This window comes from Canis lupus, chromosome 7, assembly GCF_011100685.1.
Source record: "Canis lupus familiaris isolate Mischka breed German Shepherd chromosome 7, alternate assembly UU_Cfam_GSD_1.0, whole genome shotgun sequence".
Classification (NCBI taxonomy): Eukaryota; Metazoa; Chordata; class Mammalia; order Carnivora; family Canidae; genus Canis; species Canis lupus.
This window is the reverse complement of record NC_049228.1, coordinates 11,708,843-11,729,382: the sequence shown is the minus strand read 5'-3', so window position 1 is coordinate 11,729,382 and position 20,540 is coordinate 11,708,843. Positions and strand designations below refer to the sequence as shown.

The following is a 20,540-nucleotide window of genomic DNA, read 5'->3' as shown; positions in this document are numbered from 1 at the left end:
TACATTCTGATTCTTCTTCTAGGGTTTGCCATATACTCTGCACAACATCTTTTTGTACCATAAGATCCAACAGGTTATATAGAACAACTGGCAGCTTGCTTGTACCACAGTCTGAACCTGCTGCACGGTCTTTTCCTTCTCTGTGCCCCACTCAAAGTTTGTGAATTATGCTGTGGATTTCTAATTTCTATATCAGCAAGTTTCAACCACTTGTTTGCCAAGTTTTGTTACATTTTAGATGACCTGCCTGCCTCAAATTATTACTGATGAATACCCAGATTCTCTCATTGGCTGGCCTTGTGCCATCTAACATGACTGTCACCCCTTACTTCAAGGCCTTTACTTATTGTATTTCTCTTGTCAGATTGACCCTTGTTAGCTTTATCCAATTTCTCACCTTTCTACATAAAACCCTACTTTCACTATGAAGACTTTTTTACTTTTTCTGGTAGGTCATAGCTCTTCTTTCTGCAATCCTAGGCACATCAATACAAGTTGACACTAACATACCTATTATTGAACAATGCTTGCCCTGTGCTTCACGTTCATTAACTATTTTTACTCTGAAATTAAGATCTCTTAAGGAAGGGGTCCAAATATTCCTACATTTTTGTAAACACAGAGATAGTATTCTTTGTGAGCTCTAGCTGATGGAACTATTCTCTCTTTATCCCAAGGCGAAAACCATCGAGGCTAGTAGCACCGCACCACCCAACATATACCATGAGGGCTAAGGATATACTAGAGTCTACACTTATCTTCTCTATACCCAATCCAGAAAGATTCTATGCATTGATAAACTTGTCAGCATTTGTGCAAGCTCATGAATTATTAGTTGTCCCATCAAATTGTTTCAATTTGGAAATTTTGCCCTTTTGCTAGGCACAGTGGTCTGATTGTGCTGCCAATGTGCTTCTCTTAAGAAGACCGTCAGAACCTGAGTCTGGCTCTCAGCCCCTTTGACTCATGTCAGGTGTCCTAGGCACCATTTACCAGGCAATCCCCTCTCTCAGACTCTAGATCAAACCTTAAGTTTACCCATGAAAGATTTAAGGAACTACAGCAATTATTGTGATTCAAATCCTCAGACTTTGGACTAGAAAGCTGAGACCTTGGCCTGATTTCTGAGGTGTTTGCCCTGGGTCTGAAAGCAGGATCCTCTTGTGTTATCTATCTCAGAAATGCAACCAATACTCCAGGATCTGTCTTATTGAGAGTTTATATCATCTTACACATTGCCTGATTCTGCCTAAATCTCTGGGCCTCCTGGTGTTGACCTCAACTGGATTTACCAAGTAAAAGTTTCCTCCGTATGTTATATGAAGTCTCTTGACACCAATCTTTTGCCTAATTTTCACGTAAGTCCACAGTCTACCTGTTGGATTCAATTTCTTTCAAGCCTATTTTAGAATCTGGCCTTTGCCTACTCAGGTATGGAAATGGGGTTTGTCCTGAACTTCATCCTTCTCAGGTTGCTCTGGACTCTTATATAATTGAGACATATCCTAAGACATGATGAGAACAAGTGTTGTTAAATTCAGATGGTTCAACATGAGGTCTATTGGCAACATCACAGCTAAGGCATGAAGAGAGAGGACAAGCAGAGGGAGTTGAAGCCTGTGGCTAAATCCAGGGAGAGCAGCACAATGAAAAGGCAGTGTGACAGGCAGTATGGCACACCAGGAGCAGTTCAGATGGGGACAGTTCAGGTGGCAGGGCATGGTGTCAAGTACAGATGGAGACAGGAGATGGCAAAAACTACATTAATGCTGATGTTTTCGGAGATGTGGGGAGTGCTAGGTGAGTGTAGGCTCAAGTCCCAACTCAGAAAACGGAGGGATGGACCCAGTTACATAGTCAAGGCCAGTATTGTAGAGCGTGCCATAGTGAGCACTCAGGTTCCCAGGACTCTTGCCAAGACTTCAGGTACCTGATCTCCACTGTTTGAGAAACTGAGATACTGAAATACTTTCTTTTCTGATAAGGCAGTTAGGATAGACTATGGAAAGAAACAAGCCCAAACTCTCCATGGTTAAAATGATAAAGGTTGATTTCCTGCTTACTCTGTCATTAAGAGGTGATAGCCTAAGGTCAGGAGCAACTGTCATCCACATAGACATCACTCAAGATCCTAGGCTGATGAGGTGCCATCGTTCCTATGCTGACATATTATTTGGAGGCTCAGGTTTGCCTCTGAATTTATCACTGTAAAAGCTAGAGAATTGAATATAAACAATCAAATGTTTTAGACTCTTCTGATCACATTTTACTGGCCAGAATGACTCACATGGGCACACTTCAAAGGTAAGGACTCTGTAATCTTCCTATACCTGAAAGTAGAGGAGAATGGGATATCGGAAGATTAGCAATGCCTATCAAATTGAGTCAGAATCAACTGATAAACTGGACTTTGCTATGGCTATGAATTGCATGTATATGCTTGATGGAAGCTGGGAGACACTTCATTGTTGTCTCATACTGGGAAGAGTAGAAAAGTGGGAAAGGACAGGGTAGCTGTAAAATCCACAGAATTAAAAATCCTTTATAAGTAAAATATATTCTGAAATATAGCCACAGTTTGTATTCTGGAACTGATTCACCTTTGGATGGACCAGCTCTACTTCTGGGCATGTGTCTTCTCATTCACTGCTCTTAGTATATAAGGACAATAGAAACTAAACCCAGCCATCAAAATTGGCTATTATTCTCCAGAGGAGATGTTTCTACAATGAACTGTCCATGTTATATTTCTACTTGTTCTCATTATGTAAATAACATCATATGTGAGCTAGGTGGCCCTGCCTAGGTTTGCAGCCCATGGCTATAGACAAGCTCCATAACTGGTCTGGGAACTGAGCTATCTTCTTTTCTTTATTAACACCATGCATTGACTGACCAACTCACTTATTGTATCCTGAGAACTTACTGAAACCACTTCAGCCTTCAAAAAAAAAAAAAAAAAAAAAAAAGGAATACAACTAATTAGATGTAATTCAACCTATTTCTTTTAAATCTTTAAAAAGTATATACATACAACAACATGCACAGAGACATATATACAAATTTGCTGCCTTTCAGAACAAGAAAGTTGTACTTCACAGTTTAAGAACCACTTTGAAGAACCTCTTGGGTGTCCTAGAGTAACAACAGTCATTTCAATTGTAAAATCCATTGTGGAAATCTCTCTGCCATAGATCCCTCAGCAGACACTCAAAAAGAAGTGCTCTGTTCGTCAACAGAGCTTCAAGTGTCAGGACTAACGGTGTGGAAGGGTTTCAAAGAGGAGTCTAGGGATGGCGATTCACAACTGCAGAAGATTCAAGTTGGCTCTGATATGAGAGTCTTTGTGAGAAGCACACTCCAGCACACTCTAGCAGATCCATCCTGGGACAATGCTTCCAAAGCCCGCATCACCTTCCAGCTTGGAAACCACACTGACAGCAATTCTTGTTAGACACAACCAACCATACAAGGAAGGAAGATTCTTAGAAATTGCTTGTGGATGTTCATACTGTATTTATTTGACTAGAGAAGTATTTGCTTCTTAACAACCAGCAGTTGTGGGCTTTTCTTGGCTCCAGGTGAAGAGGTGACTTCCGTCTTTGATTCAGTGTTCATAATTGGGCTGTCTGTTAGCAGAGGTGGAAAGAAAACAATGCTAATGAGGTCAAGGGTTCAATGCCCACGTGGGTCAGTTAGCTTTCCTTTGTTCTTTGGCCAAAAAGTCTGTACGGGCATGCCTTGTTTTATTGAGCTTCATTATACTTCATGACACTTCTCAGATATTGTGGGGTTTGTTTGTTTGTTTTTTAACATATTGAAGGTTCAAGACTTTAGTGGAGGAAGTTATTGCAGATGTGGTAGAAATAGCAAGAGAATTAGAATTGGAAATGGAGTCTGAAGACGGAACTGGATTGTTGCAGTCTCATGATCAAACTTGAACAGATGAAGAGTCGCTTCTCATGGATGAGCAAAGACAGCAGTTGCTTGAGTTGGAACTTACTCCTGGTAAAGGTGCTGTGAAAATTGTTGAAATGACAACAAAGGATTTAGACTATCATATAAACTTAGTTGATAAAGCAGCAGTAGAGGAGTTGGTGAGGACTGACTCCAAATTTGAAAGAAGTTCTACTGTGCGTAAAATGCTATCAAACACCACTACCTGCTGCAGAGAAGTCATTTGTGAGAGGGAGAGTCAATAATGTGGCAAACTCCATTGTCTTATTTTAAGAATTTGCCACAGCCACCCCAGCCTTCCTGATCAATCAGCAGTCATCACCTCAAGGCAAGACCGTTGGCAGCAAAAAGATTACAACTTGCTGAAAGCTCGGATTATGGTTCCTTTTTTTTTTTTAGCAATAAAGTATTTTTTAATTAAAGTATATACATTATTTTAGACATGATGCTATTGTACACTTATTACACTACAGTATAGTGTAAACATAAGTTTTATGTGCACTGGGCAACCAAAAATGTCATTTGACTCACTTTACTGTGATATTTGCTTTATTGAGGTGGTCTGTAACCAACCCCCCAATATCTCCAAGGTTAGCCTGTAGCCTCTGTGTCCAGCTACTATGAAGACAATAGTGATTGGGAGAGAGAAAGGGAAAGTAGATGACTCTCTAATCTTAGACTTCCTGCAATGAACAACAACTCCAAGTTCATGTCCTTTTGCAAAAAAAGTCACCTTCAGAGTTGGAGGACTACCTGTTAAGAAGAAGCAAGGAAAATGAAGGGTATAGTTCCATAGTGGTGTTACGGAGTCTGAAGCTACAGAATCAATGCTTGCAGCTAGAGCATCAGCTTGGTCATTTAAGCCCATAAAATGAAAACAGCAACAGACATATCATGATTTACAGCCAATTTTCAATTTCTTATTAGCCAAAGTTTCAAAATTTTCTTTTTTTAAAAAAGATTTTATTTATTTATTCATGATAGAGAGAAAGAGAGGCAGAGACACAGGCAAAGGGAGAAGCAGCCTCCACGCAAGGAGCCTGATGTGGGACCAGATCCCGCGACTCCGGGATCACACCCTGAGCCGAAGGCAGACTCTCAACCGCTGAACCACCCAGGCATCTCAGTTTCAAAATTTTCTAGACATTTATGTATGGAGTCAAAGCGAACTGGTATGAGTTTTGTGCCTTCTTTTCTTTCTCAGTCACTGTCAATTGGAGAGTCAAATGAATGATGACATGCTCATAGATAGCTGGAAAGAGGTTTGAATATTCCCACAAGTAAGGCTCAGCCCTGGAGTGACTTAAATCTGGCTTTGTAATCACAATTCACGATTCCCCCTGCTATGCAGTTTTCTCAGAATTACTGTATCTTCTGTAATGCTGTGTAGCAACATAAATCAGAGTAGGCACTAAACCAAGCATGGGAAAAACTATGGGCTTCTAAGTTGACCTCATGACTCCTTCACTGTGTGTGTGTGTGTGTGTGCGTGCACATGTGCATCTTTGGGAAAGCAAATTAATTGCTTTGAGCCTCAGTTCCCTTGCTTGTAAAATGGGGATATTAACATTTATCTTATAGGACTGTTGGAAGAATTGTATGATAGAATATGAAGAGGTCTGGCAAGTTCAGTGTGGTACCCGGCATATTGCAAGTGTTTTCCTTAATGACAAGCGTTCTTATTATCAACATTGCATATGTTTATTTTAATTGTTTGGCAAATTTCCCCCACTTCTTTTGCAAAACCAAACGTGTAGAGCATCCATTAACAATACCTTACTAGCAAATGCTACTGATCGCCTTCCCATATCACTCAGCTCACCTGAGCGATTCACCAGCAGCTACGATAGAGAGTCCACATCTTTCCACCTCAGGAACCTGGGTCTTTCCTCTTTGCCTGAGGACTTTCAAAGGCACTTAGAAAATCTAGAAGCCTGAGAGCTTGTGCTCCTAGAAGCAACCTCACTCTCCACCAAATGAAAGATGCCTGCTGTTGGAGTGATTCTGAGATAGATTCCATATGATTTCTCCAAAGATTCTCAGCAGGACTGACCCGAAGTTGTCCACAGGGCAAACCCCCTCATTAATGCACTTTTTTTTTGCATTTACTTTACTCCTTTCTCTGACTCACTGTCCCTGCTTCTTCACTTGTGATTCCTGGATTCATTTTGCAAATGAATTCCTAGCCCCCAGTTTCTTATCTTGGGATTGTTTTTGAGAGAACCCAAACTAGAACATGTACCTCATGGTGTTTTTATTGTTATTTATTTATTTATTTTTGATATTTTATTTATTTGAGAGAGCACAAGCAGGGAGAGGGGTAGGGATAAGCAGGCCCCTGCCCCTGCTGAATGGGGAACCCCAGGATCATGATCAGAGCCGAAGGCAGACACTTAACTGACTGACCCACCCAGGCACCCCTATTTTTATTTTTAAACTTATATGCAGTATACTTCATTTTTTTGTGTGCAGTTCTATGAATTTCAACAATGTATATGTTCATGTACATACCACCACAATTAGCATACAGAACTGTGTCCTCACCCTAAAAATTCCATCCTTTTGCCTCTTTTTTTTTTTTTCTCCTTTTGCCTCTTTGAAGTAAAACCATCCCCCACCACAACCCAAGGCAACAATCCCTTATAGGTTTCCTTTCCCAGAATGTCATGCAGTGTGATACCTTTCACAACTGTCTTCTTTCCTCAACATAATGCCTTTGGGATTCAGCCATGGTGCATGTGTCTCATTAGGTTATTCCTTTTCGTGGCTGAGTAGTATTCCATTGTACAGGTGTAAGACAGCTTGTCACTTCATTGTCGAAGGACATTTGGATTGTTTCCAGTTTTCTAGGATTGTAAGTAATGCTCCTCTAAATATTCATGTAGATTTTCATCTCTCTAGGGTAAATACCTAGGAGTGGATTTTTTTGAGTCACATGGTAAGTGTACATTTCACTTTATAAGAAACTGCCAAAGTTTTCCAGAATGGCTATCCAATCTTGCATGCCCACCAGCAATCTGTGAGAGTTCTAGTTACTCCACATTTTTGCTAACACTTTGGTTGGCATTATTTTTATTATTTTAGCCATTTGCATAGAGATGTAGTGGGATTTCTTTGTGCTTTTATTTTTTTTATTTTTTTATTTTTTATAAATTTGTATTTATTTATGATAGTCACACAGAGAGAGAGAGGCAGAGACACAGGCAGAGGGAGAAGCAGGCTCCATGCACCGGGAGCCCGACGTGGGATTTGATCCCGGGTCTCCAGGATCGCGCCCTGAGCCAAAGGCAGGCCCCAAACCTCTGCGCCACCCAGGGATCCCTTCTTTGTGCTTTTAATTTACATTTCCCTAATGACTAATGATTTTTGGCACTTTTTTTTTCATGTGCTTATTTGCCATAATATTTCTTCTTTGGTGAAGTGTCTGTTTAAATCTTTTGCTTACTTCTTTGGGTGATTTACTTTCTTACTCTTGGGTTTTGAGAGTTCCTTATATATTCTGGATATAAGTTCTTTATCACATATGTGATTTATAGATAATTTCTCTCAGTCTGCACCTTGCTTTTTCATTATCTTAATCATAGGGTTTTTAGAAGGACTGGATTTATATTTGTAGTTCTTTGAAGGTAGAATAAACATGTTACATACATGTCAATTTGGGCATATAATATGGAGAAGTTTGACTTGGCATTCAGATACCCTGGGGTTTGAATCCTGGGTCAGTCGCCCACTAACTCTTCTGCCATGAACCATGCTGTGAGTTTCCTCATCAGTAAATGAAATAATACATGTCAGAAGCCTAGCCCCAGGCCAGAACATTGTGAACATTCAATAATTATAAAGATTCTATTCATAGCACAACATTCTTTTTCCTCTCTCAGCCTTTGCATAAGCTTTTTTTTTTTTTTTTCTAAGATGACTCCTATTTTAGGGGCTTTGCTTGACACGCCCAATGGGGGCCAGACATCTCTTCCTGGCACTCCCACCACCTTTTAACCACTTTCCCTCACTGTGTTTTAAGCAGAGTGAGATATGAGCAACTTAAGGCCCAGGCTAATGTCTTTATCCTCAAAAAATAATTCCAGGTTGTGTCTGATGAATGAATGAATAAATGAACAAATTTATCTTATGCTTTGTCTGAGAGTTCCCAGTAGACATCCCTCTGAATGTTGCCAAATTCAGCCCCTTTAAGACAGCCTTAAACACCCGACAGGGATGTCTGTGACTTACACTAGGACGCTGCTCACGCTCCGCCAGACACTGTATCTTTGACAAGTTGGATGCCGAATGGAGAAACTTGAATGCTCTGCATCTATTTACTTTTACCACATGCCATAAAAATTAAAAATACATTGTACCACAAGTGCAGTATTTAGTGTTTCACTTTAATTACATTCAAGTGTGTTGCTAAATAGTCTTGAGAAAACCTTAATGACCAGCTGTTCTACCCTTTTCCCATATGTCAGAAATGGTTTCTGAAATCACATTCTGGGACAGTAAGGTTGTATAATTAGACAGTGTATAGTTAACACTTCTAGATTTTCCCCTTAAACTGTGGACCCTTTACGCTAACATATTGCGTGATTCTGCTAGTTTGGCGCAATGCAATTAAATGACGTGCCAAACAGCAACCGAGATCTGCAAACTCCATCAGACTTGTTATCATTGCATCATTATTTCTTTATATCTTTTTCATCGTCAGGATGGCGTTCTTTTGTGTGTGTGTGTGTGTGTGTGTGTGTGTGTGTGTGCTATGCAATATTCAGCATGTTTGGCTGACAAATAAACTTAGTAGAGGGCTGTAAATTTTTAATATTCCCTCTATAATGCCATTTATCTTGCTAGAATTAGATGTAAGAGTGGCTTTTGCATCCTTTTGAACAAAGAGCTATCGCTCAAATACACAGCAACCATTTAAGAAAACAAAACTAAACTAAAATTCCCCAAGGTCATAATAAAAGCCAATACTTTACATCGCTTTTGGTGAGGAAATGGGGATTTTATGTACCCCCAAACTGGATTTGGGAGGTAGAAGATGTTGAATTTAGACAATTGGTTATTGTGAAATAAAGTCATTACTTACTTGCAGTTGCTGGACTCTGAGCTTACTGAGTTGTTTTGAAACCATAGTAATATTTTATTTGATTAAATTCAGGCTAATTCTTTGATTTTTTGAGTTTAGGCAAGAGACTGAAATAGAAATACAAAATAAGGAAATGAAAAAATTCTATCAACTAATAATATTCTTTGACTTCCCTTCTTCTCCCCTAAAGAAAATGCCATTCACATCATCCCAAATCCCAAGTCAGAAGTAACTCTGATTTCTGATTGAGAATTACGCAGATAAATACATTAAAACCAAGTCACAGCTGAAGCTTTCTTGAGTCCTTAAGCAGAGTGAGATAAATTCATTAAAAAAAAAAAAAGGCTAAGAGAGATCTTTGCTGTTCTAAGACAGACTTCCAACATTTTTTCCTTCTAAGCCTGAATTTCCAGACTTATTTAGATGTAAGCACTGACAGCTGTAATCATGTTTTAAATCTTGCTTTGTATTCTTAGTTATAATGTTGTTCAATTAATATTCAGAATAATGGAAGTGATGTGCCGTTTTGAAAAAGACTTGAATACAGTCCAATGCTTTGGGAAACTGACTCTCGAGAGGATTAATCAGCATTTAAAACTTGCATTAATAAAAATCTGATCTTCCCCCATGCGGCACGCATAATACTTTTCGTTTTTAAACATTTAGTTTAATAATACAACATCCTTTGTCCTGATTTTTAAAGGGATTTTAAAATTGAGCTCCTTCAGATCAATTCTGCCTTGACCCTTGTACATAATTGGACACTTGCAATTTAAAAATATAAGGATGCTCTTTTGCATGGTGCACTAAACTGAATTTCCATTATTGAAGAGAAGGGCAATAGTGGATGACAACTTTGTACTTAACATTTCAGTTTTTCCCCTCTTTTTATATCCAAAGAATTTTCAATCTTTCTTTAAAGCTCAATTATCCCAGCCCAGTCCTCAAGAGAAAAAGAGATAAAACTATCTTTAAATAATGAAAAATGAGCACAAGGAATAGGATCTTTTGCTGGAAATGGTATATGTCAAACAATATTGATAATTAGTGGTCTCTTTTTATTTGTTTTTAAATAAGCATAAATAACACTGAGTTATTTACATGGAAACAAGGATTGGGATTCTAAATTTAAAATAAAATAACATGATGGAGAATGAACTGGGACACAGTGGACTAAGGGCTCTGTTTGGCTTCTAGCTAAATGGGAATGAAATCAATTTTAGAAACAGGGAAGAAAGATTATTGTGAAAGCAGAATAGGCAAAAAACAAAAATCAAACAACCCCCCCCACCCCAACCCAAACTGTTGTTTTATCCTAGTCAGATAATTGGTTGCTTTACGACCAGAAATCAAGTCAGGTGAGCATATGCTTTTGCCCGTTTTCTCTCTCTTTAGACCAACGGCTTGCTCTCTGGCCTGGGGCCAGCTGCTTTTCCTCTGCTGAGACCCTGTCTGACACTGCTGATCAGAGGGAGAGAGCAAGGTCTCCTTCATGGTGCTAACGGGGGCTTGGAAGGATTTTAGTCTTCCCCTTGCCTGATTTTAGAAAGATCTCTTAGCTTCTATAATGAAGTAGTAGACACTGCAGAGCAAATTCTTATCTTATTAGGCAAATAGTCAATAAATGCTTATTGAAAGAATCTCTTTAAGAGCCCTAATTAAGTGCCTGCTGGCCTGCCATGATTGGACTCGTTTCTGCTCAGGAGAGTTTTGCTCACCTGGCCACCTTTCCAACAGAGGGGGCACTGCTTTTCCTTGAGCAGCAGCTTCCTCTGGTCTCCTTGAAGTCAGGCCACTGCTCTGAGTTGGGGAGTGGGGGCGGGGGGTCACTCACAGAAAGCAGCAAGGCCAAAGGAAAGGCCGGGGTTGCTGCCCCTGGAGGAAGCACTAGGTATGATAGGGAAACGTGTGAGCATTGGAGGCCAATGCATTTTATCCACAGACCGAGGACATTTGTGCAGGTGATGGAGAGCTGGTCTGAATGGAGAGCATGAGGGCCCAGCTCTGTCTTTTGAATAGGAAAGGGCCTGTGTTTCAAAAGTCTAGTTTGCAGACTATTGAAATGATTTTTGTTTGTTGGTTTGTTTTTCTTGCTCTGTAGCATTTTTTTCTCCACCTGTGGCTATCAGGGAGGTAGGTGACAAAGCTGGGCCCCAGACCCCAATGGGTATCCTGCCCCAAAGGGTATCCATACCCCAACGGGTAGCTAGAAGGAGTGGGGCAACGAGGACCTGCCCCCTGCATACACTTTCCCAGATCCTGGCATTTGAGGAATTTGTTTAGCTTCTGCGGGTGGGAGTGGGGGTGGGGGCAGATTTTACTACCCCTGTTTTGTGGTCAGATTTTGAATATTTTAACAGGCTCAAGGCTCACTCTGCTCTTAGCTCAGGATGACTGTTCTAAAATTCAGACAAGATTAGGTCAGTTCCTTGCTTTAAAATGTAAACGACTTCCCTTAGCCTAGAAAAGAAATCTCTGAGCTTTAGCATTACCTTGCCTTCATTATCTGACCCCAGACCTCCCCTTAGGCCGTATCATTTCTTTTTCTTCCACTATCCCCAGACATCTTGCACTCAGATCCATTGCCTAGGCATCATTCATTAAACATGAGTGCTTTTCCTGACTCAGTGCCCTTGCTCAAATAAAACCCCCTCCTCTGTGCTTTTCCCAGAGAGCTCCTGCTTTACTGTCAGTGCCCAACCCAAATGCTGCCTCTTCTCCATAGCTCTTCCTGGGCTCCCCTGATGCTCTCTTCTGCTTCTGCCTCCTTCACCCCACCCCCCGCTCAAAGACAATTAGTCACTCCTATGGCTGTGTTCCCCTGATGATAGCATTTATCACTTAGGCTATAGGTACTTTTTGTCATTGTTTCTCCCACAAAACTGTGTGTCATGCAAGAATTGGAATACTCATTCTAAAGTTGTTATTTCATAAACGTTTGATGAAGTGAATTTGTCTTCGATGAGCACAAAGTGTATTTCCAAATCTTAGAACTAAGAGAATATCAAATAGTTTATAGTTAAAAGTTGGTTTATTTTCCTTAAATCTATCGAATATAATAATATATGAATTAAGAGCCTAGACATACCTTAGAATTTAAAAACTGTCTTTAAAAAGCTATGTATTTCTTTGTTACACCAGATCCTAAGATGTAGTGGTACATAACATAATCATGGACATATCTATTTTTTTTTTCTGATCTCAGAAATACTTAGAAAGCAGGTAGATTAATTTCTTAGGGTAGACTGGATATCTAGGAAAACTCCCTACCTTCCATAAGAACGGAACTTGAATATGGATCTCTGCAAAGTATTTGATCAGATTCAATGTTTTTTTTTTAAGATTTTATTTATTCATGAATGATAGAAAGAGAGGCAGAGACACAGGCAGAGGGAAAAGCAGGCTCCCTGCAGGGAGCCTCAGGTGGGACTCAATCGCAGGACACCAGGACCCCAGGATCATGACCCGAGCCAAGAGCAGACACTCAACCACTGAGCCACTGAGGTGTCCCAATCAGATTCAACGTTAAGCATTGTATTGCTTGCAACAGAAGGTGAGATTGCATTGAAGGAAGTTTTTTGCACTATCATGTGGATGGGAAAACCGTATTCCTTCTGTTTTTATCTGTGGTGGTGTTGATCCCACACCCTCCAAAGTCACGATATTTTCCAGGCAAGTAGATTTCAAGCCTAGTTGCCTATAAGAGTCATTTAGAACAGGACATGGAAAACTATAGCCCACAGGCTAAATCCAGCATGCTGTCTGTTTTTGCAACAATAAAGTTCTATTGGAACACAGCTACACCCTCTTATTCTCATGTTATCTATGGCTACTTTCATGCTACAATGGCAGGGATGAATAATGGCAACAAAAGCTGTAAAACCCACAAAACTGAATATATTTGCTATGCGGCTCTTTACAAAACAATGTTTGCCGACCCTTGACCTACAAGTTTCATTTTCATTTTGTTTTTTAAATAATATAGATGCCTGAGCCCTGCTATAGATCAATTAGTAATTTTTTTTTTTTTAGATCAATTAGTAATTGAAGGGTTATATTCTGGTCATTTGTATTTTTAAGAAGCTCCATCCACATGTGATTCGGATTATAGACTCCTAATTTTTATTCCTCAAGAAGTTATCCATAGATCATGCCAAACAAATTCTCACAGCACAAGGAATAGCTCCCTAGGTGAGCACCTTATTTTACCTATCTTTGTATCCATAACACCTAAGACAGCTCCCGCCATAATTAGATTCTGATAAGGCTTCTCGTAAGTGAATGAGTGAAGGACCAGGGGAGCCGCCTTAGATTGCAGATGCAACTAGAACCCACTAAAAATCACAATCAACTGCAAGTACCCTCTTAGGCCCTGGATATGCACCCTATTCTTTTCTAGTGAGCTTTCTTTCTTTCGTCCATCTCCAAGCTAACCCAGAAAGATACAAATGCTACTGATTCTCTGTGGATCTGAAATCTAAAAAAAATTTCCAAGAGTATCAAATGATGCATGCTTTGGTCTGCATAAACATGGTCATCTTCTCATTGCTTGGGACATTCAGGGAAAAAAAAATCAACTCATCATGAGAAATGGTGCAGATGGTATATTTGGCATCACCAGCCTGCATAGATCAGAGATGCATTTATTTACATGAGTTTGTTTGCATTGTGACCATTTATCTGGGCCTTTGCTCACATTTAACCTTTTGAAGGGTCGGGAAGGAGTGAGCCATTTTGCCCTTGGGATTGGATGGAGCAAGCCCCTTATACAGATGATGTTTGCATTTCCTCCTACCTGCAAAACACTCATTTCTTACAGCATCAGAAAACATTTGGTTATGTTATCTCGTGGGTCCAGGAGGAGTGTGGAGTGTGCCAAATTTAAGAGCCATTGCCAAATGCCATGGTTTGCATTATGTAGACAGCATGCCAGTGGAACTGGCGCTAACTAGTTGTAGATTCAAGCTCTGGCCTCAGAGGCAAAGGATCCCTGTTAGTCATTTCCAACTGGGATCATGCCCTTTGCCTTTGGTTATGAGATATCTTTGTGTCTGTGCACAAAGCATGGCCTGTAGGCATAGCAGATTGACCACTGTGACTGACCTCTTCTAGGCTGGGACAGTGAGCCCCCCAAAGTGATGCTAAAAAGGCCTCAGACCTCATGGGTGACTTGGAGATGCTGAAAAACAGTGCCTTAGAAAGGGCCTCAGAGAACTTGGTGCTAGAGCTGGGAATACCATGTGCTGGGGCGAGTCACTGGAGCTCTCATCTGCAAATGGGCACAAAGTTACTGTCTCGAGCTTTGGTTTCCTCATCTTTCAACAGGGATACTCAGAGTTGTTAATGACAGCCCAGCTAGTCATACAACACACCAGGCTCAGTAACTGGCACCAAGTAAACTCGGTGAATGTTTTAATTATTACTATTATTATTATCGTTATTACTGGTAGAAGCAGCTTGCTTATTACACATTGTAGATGTGAAGATGGAGCAGATGATGTCCTCTGTGAACGTGCAGAACTCGGCAATTGCTTCAGGAAGGAAGGGTAAGTGCTTCTAAAGCTTACTTACTCGTCAAAGCACATTTCAACATGACTCCTTGGACAAGCATCGGAAATTTTTTTTAAGATTTTAATTTAATTCCAGTTAACATACAGTGTTCTGTTAGTTTTAGGTGTAGTCCATACATCATCGGGTGCTCATCACAAGTGCACTGCTTCATCCCCTTCACTTGTTTCCCCCTTCCCCCCCCTCCTGCCTCCCTCTCCTCTCCTCTCCCCATCCGTTCTCTACAGTGAAGAGTTTGTTTATTGATTTGTCTCTCTCACTCTCTTTTTTCCCCTTTGCTCATTTGTTTTATATCTCAAATTCCACATGTGAGTGAAATCATATGGTATTTGTCTTTCTCTGACTTACTTATTTTGCTTCGCATAATACTCTCTAGCTGCATCCATGTTGTTGCAAATGGCCCAGTATTTTTGAAATAAGAAACTCCTGTTTATTTTTCTAAACTCTTGAGAGATGCTATCCGTGGGCAAGCGATTGTTCTGACGTGCAGTGTATGAGTGAGGAGGTAGTCGATGTGCTGGCGGGAATGTTCCTGAGCGGAACCAGGGCTGCTCTGGGCTGCACTTCCATCTATGTGTGAGGTGGTCACAGAGGGAACGCGAGAGAAGTCATACCGGAGAAGGCAAGTGTGCAAGCCATCTACCTGGAGGAGCATCAGGACAGAGAAACAATTCCCTGATTTGCTTAAAAATGTGTTACTTCATTTGAGCTTCATGGTTCCATTCAACAGTTGTCTGTTGCTCTCACACTGTATCTAAAGGCATACAAAAGGGGCTGTGCTTTGAAGAAGCAGAGTAAAGTTCTCTCTCTCCCAGTTGAAACATGAAAAGATAGAAGGAATCAAGGCTGCCCTTGAAAATGATGAGAGGATATGGATATATTAGAGCCTGGTATTTTTTCTAAGCACATTGCAATGTTGCTTCATGGGGAGAGATCATTGCCTGGTGTTGTCTATCAGGTCTTCATGAGGAGTCTTAAATGCAACTGGAAGAAATTCCAGATGTTCAAAATGACAGCCACTGGTCATGACAGTTGTGTCTCTGAAACTCTGGTGCCACACGCCTCACGGTTGGGATGCCCCCAGATGCTCTGCAAGGCCTTGATCACACCATCTGAAACACTTGCCTGGGTCAAACAATTTGGTAAGTCAGGCCAGTCAACAATAACTAGCCTGTTCTCTCACAGCTCACCTGGCTAGTGAAATTCTAGGTGGATAATAGGTGCTCCATAAAAACTTAAGACTAATTTAATAATGATATATAATATTTGTTAAAGACTTACTAGACCCCAGGCCCTTTCATATTATGTACATTGCATGTGTTGATTAATAATATCCTCCCAACAGTCTAATGAGATAGTTAGCATTATTATCACCATGTTTAGAGGTGAAGAAATGTAGCCTTTGAGAACCTAAGCAACTTGGCCAAGGGTACACAGAAATGGCAGGGTTGGGCAGACTCTATGCCCATTAAACCATACGCCAACAGCCCTACAAATTTGATTTAAAAGTAACATACATGGTGCTGGGGTGGCCATGCATGTTAAGCGTCAGGCTTTGGCTCAGGTCATGATCCCAGGGATCATGGGATTCAGCCCTACACTGTGATCCCTGCTCGGTGGGAAGCCTGCTTCTCCCCTGCTTGTGCTCTCTGTCGTTCTCTGTCTCTCAAAGAAATACATAAGATCTTTTAAAAAAAAGTAACATGCAGCTCTCTTTCTTTCTTTCTTTCTTCTTTCTTTCTTTCTTTCTTTCTTCCTTCCTTCCTTCCTTCCTTCCTTCCTTCTTCCTTCCTTCCTTCCTTCCTTCCTTCCTTCCTTCCTTCCTTCCTTCCTTCCTTCCTTCCTTCCTTTCTTTCTTCTTTCTTCTTTCTTCTTTCTAGATCTTATTTATTAGAGAGAGAGAGAGGGAGGGAGTACGAGCAGGGGGAGGAGCAGAGGGACAAGCAGACTCCCCACTGAGTGAGAAGCCCACTGAGGGGCTCAATCCTAGGACCCTGAGATCATGACCTGAGCTGAAGTCAGGTCATGCTTAACAGATTGACCAATCATGCACCCCAAAAGTAATATGCAGCTTTCAAAAGAAACAAAATGTTGAATTAGGAGAGTATCTGCTTAAGGTGTCTCTTTAACTGATTGCATTTAATTTTTGGCCTGACAGATTTTTTTTTATGGGTATAACTTTTGTAAAAACCTAGTAAAATTATGCAAAATAAATATTACAGCATGTCAAGCAGGTGCTCAATGATTGGCCCGAGGCCATGGAAAGAAGGAAGGAAGGAAGGCAGGATGGAGGGAGAGAGGTAGAGGGAAGGAAGGAAGAGGCAGTAGAAAGGAAAGATATGAGACTGACTTGATGGTATAAATAGAAATTGTGTGCATCATTATAAGTTCTCCGATTTTCTTTCTTTATGCTTTCTGCTTCTTTATAGTGGGCTCTTCTCAGAGAAGGGGCTAACAGTGACCCAACACTGGGCATAGTCTGTGTCCTCCAATGTGGGGGATGAGGTAGTGCAGAATTATGGTAAAGAAGGAATGATGTCTCCATTCACTCCGTGTGCAACTGCGCCTCAGGCACCAAAGGGAAAGCTCCGATAGGCATTCCCTTAAGCCTGGGAACAGGAGTGAATGATGGCTAAACTTGTCATCCAGTCACATCTCCGGGGTTCTGATTTTCTCAGCTCGCTGCCATCCTCTGCTCTGGCAGACAGGAGGCCTGGAGAAGATGGGGAGTTTGGGGCACTGCCTGTATCCACACCAGCCACCACCACTCAGCAGTAGCAGTGGATGTAGAAGATCACACCAAGGTGGAGAACCCCTCCTGAACCGGAGCTGATTTCAGCTCCACCAGCAGAGCAGACCACACAGAGGGAGACAAGGCTGCGACCCTTGCCAGCGGAAGCTGCTGGTGGATGTACTACACAGAGCTGAGAGGCTGAGGAGTGGTGATGTTGGGGGGGCCTGGGGAGCGGGCTCTTGGATAGCACTTTGCAGAGGGATTGGATGGTCTCCAGCATCTAGAAGGGTTGCAAGTGAGATGAAAGGAGAGATTTCTGCCTGAGAGGAAGAAGCATGGCACACACAGGTCCCTGGAGAAGAGAGAGAAAATGGAAGGCACCCAAGGACAGATGCTTCTCATGAAGAGGTGTTTAGCTCTTCCAGTGGAGAGGGAGGTGTGTGTTGTGAGCAGAAGAAGCACATCTCATCTGTGTAAAAGTGCCCAGAGTTAGAACTCTCCTAAAGTGCTTTGGAACACAAAAGAAAAGAGTATATACCTTCCAAGTGACAGAAGAGGGACTGGTGGGTGACGCAACTTGCTAAATCTTTTTCACTGTTCATGGCTGCCACTGCTGGGGAATTGACTTAAAGAAATGGATGGCTTCTGTGTGTTTTTGTCCATTTTGACTTGTAGTACAAGTTTTTCTTTTTTTTCAGGGGTACTGTGGACTAACTTGTGTCCTCCTAAAACTCATGTTAAGCCCTAATCCCCAATGTGACTGTATTTGGAGTAAAAGTAAGTAATTAAGGTTAAATAGGGTCCTAGGGGTGGCACCTTGCTCTAATAAGATTAGCGTCCTAATGAGAAGAGATACCAGGGAGCTCCTACTCCCTTGCCATCACGTGAGAACACACAGCGAGAAGGCTGCCATCTGCAAGCTGGGAGAGGGCTCTCTCCAGAAACAGGACCTGCTGGCACCTTGATCTGGAATGCCCCGTCTTCAGAACCATAAGAAAATAAATTCCTGTGTTTAAGCATGGTCTGTGGTATTTGGGTATGTCAGTCTGAGCAGACTAAGAAAGGAGAAAAAAAAAAAAGAAATGTTCTAAATATCTGTAAGCTCAGTCTCCCATAAGCTGTGCTCAGAGAAGATTGTAAAGTGGAAGACTGTAAAACTTTGGCTTTCTTTATGGAGGCTGAGGGATTATCCTCAACTGCTCCAACTAAGCCCCAGTGTTTGTATTTGGGAGGTCAAAATTTATTATGAAAAGCCTGGATACGTTTTTGAAAATAAAAAATTGCTGTACGGAAAGTAGCACTGTAAAAGTAGAGAGTGAATAAAAGATGAGAGAAGGAACCTACGGGGGGAAAAATCCTATAGCTAGTAAAGAGTAGAATGCTTGGGCCAACGTTAGTACTGAGTATTGCCTTAAAAAAAAAAAAAATCCATGTTTTCTAAAACCAACTCCAAATGGAATCATATAAACCCAAATACTAGAATCAGGGGAATTTTCTAGTGAGGGAGAACATTTTGATAATATTAGTAATTTAGTTTTCTCATAAGGAAATAAAAAGGAAATTAATTCAATGATTTGTTATGAATAGTTACAAAAATGTACAGTTCCAGAGATTAGTGGGGAATACAGTTCCTGCTGGAGGCAGCAATTCTCTGTTCTGCTGAAGGGGATGAGTGATAATGTTTTATTTGTGTTTGAGGTGGAAGAGGGGAATGGGAAGCTCTCTGGCTCCTGTCCCCTTGTCCTGGAAAAAGTACACACATATGTGGAATATATTTCCTGCTTTCTTGCCTTATTGATTTTCTGTTTTCTTCTTTTATTCCTTTGGTAATATTTGCTTGAAAATTTTTCCATCTTTATTGAGATATAATTGACATGTAATATTGTGTTCTTAATGTACGATGTGATGATTTGATCTGTATATATTGCAATGTGATTACAGCAATAAAGTTAGTTAATACATCCATCACCTCACATAATTACTTCTTGTGTGTGTGTGTGTGTGTGTACTGAGAACTTTTTTTGTTTTTAAAGATTTTATTTATTTATTTAAGAGAGGAAAAGAGAAAGGAGGAGGGGCAGAAGGAGAGTGAGAAGCAGATTCCTGCTGAGTATCAGGGACCCTGATGCGGGGCTCGATCCCAGAACCTTGGCATCATGATCTGACCCAAAGGCAGACATTTAACCAACTGAGCCACCCAGGTGCCCCCTGAGAATGTTTAAGATCTACTCTCTTAGTAAATTTCAAGTATATAGTATAATATTGTTAACTATTGTCACCATGTAGGATTTAATGTACATTAGAGCCCAGATATTATTCATCTCAAAGCTGAAGGTTTGTGTCCTTGGACAACCTTTACCCATCCTTCCCACCACCCCCGCCCCCTGTGCAATCACCAATCTACTGTTTCTATGAGTTAAGGTTTTTTTTGGATTCTGCATATAAATAAGATCATACAGTGTTTGTCTTTCTCTGGCTTATTTCATTTAGCATAATGCCCTCAAGGTTCATCTATGTTGTTGCAAATGGCAGGACTTCCTTCTTTTTATGGCTGAATAATATTCTGGTATATGAGTGGATTATATATAGATATCTCACATTTTCTTTTCATTCATCTGTTGATAGACACATTGTTGTTTTCACATCTTGGCTGTTATAAATAACGCTAAAATGAACCTGGGGCACAGATATCTCTTCAAGATAGTGATTTCATTTTCTTCTGATATATATCCAAAATAGAATTGATGAATCATATGGTAGTTTATTTTTAAGTCGTTTTTTCTTTTTTTTTTTTTTAAAGAAATCTCCGTACTGTTTTCCATAATGGTCATTACCATTTATATTTCCACCAGGAAATGTATTCCACCAAGAAATGTATTCCCTTTTCTTTATATCCTGGCTAGCACTTGTTATTTGTTGTCTTTTTGATAATAGCCATTCTGATCTATGTGAGGTGATGTTGCCTTGTGGTTTTGATTTGCATTTCCCTGATGATTAGTATGATAAACGTGGAAGATCTTTCCACGTACCCGTTGGCCATTTGTAAATATTCCTTGGGAAAGTATCTATCCAGGTCCTTTAACCATTTTTAATTGGCTAATTTGGGTTTTGTTTGTTTGTTTGTTGGATTTTGTATTGAGTTTGACGTTCTTATGTATTTTGGACATTAACGTCTTACCAGATACACGGTTTACCAAT

The 20,540-nt window shown here is 40.6% G+C and overlaps 1 long non-coding RNA gene across 5 annotated transcripts in view; it reads left to right on the top strand.

Annotated features, from left to right (window-relative positions):
* LOC119872500 overlaps positions 1-19,310 on the top strand; it is a 129,824-nt gene extending 110,514 nt beyond the window's left edge. For 3 of the 5 annotated variants that reach the window (XR_005361949.1, XR_005361948.1, XR_005361950.1), the window contains 3 exons: positions 14,518-14,586; positions 15,567-15,750; positions 17,287-19,310. This is a non-coding gene — a long non-coding RNA (uncharacterized LOC119872500). The remainder of the gene's footprint in view (positions 1-14,517; positions 14,587-15,566; positions 15,751-17,286) is intronic. The other 2 variants (XR_005361952.1, XR_005361951.1) reach the window with 1 other exon arrangement.
* The last annotated feature ends 1,230 nt before the right edge of the window (positions 19,311-20,540 follow it).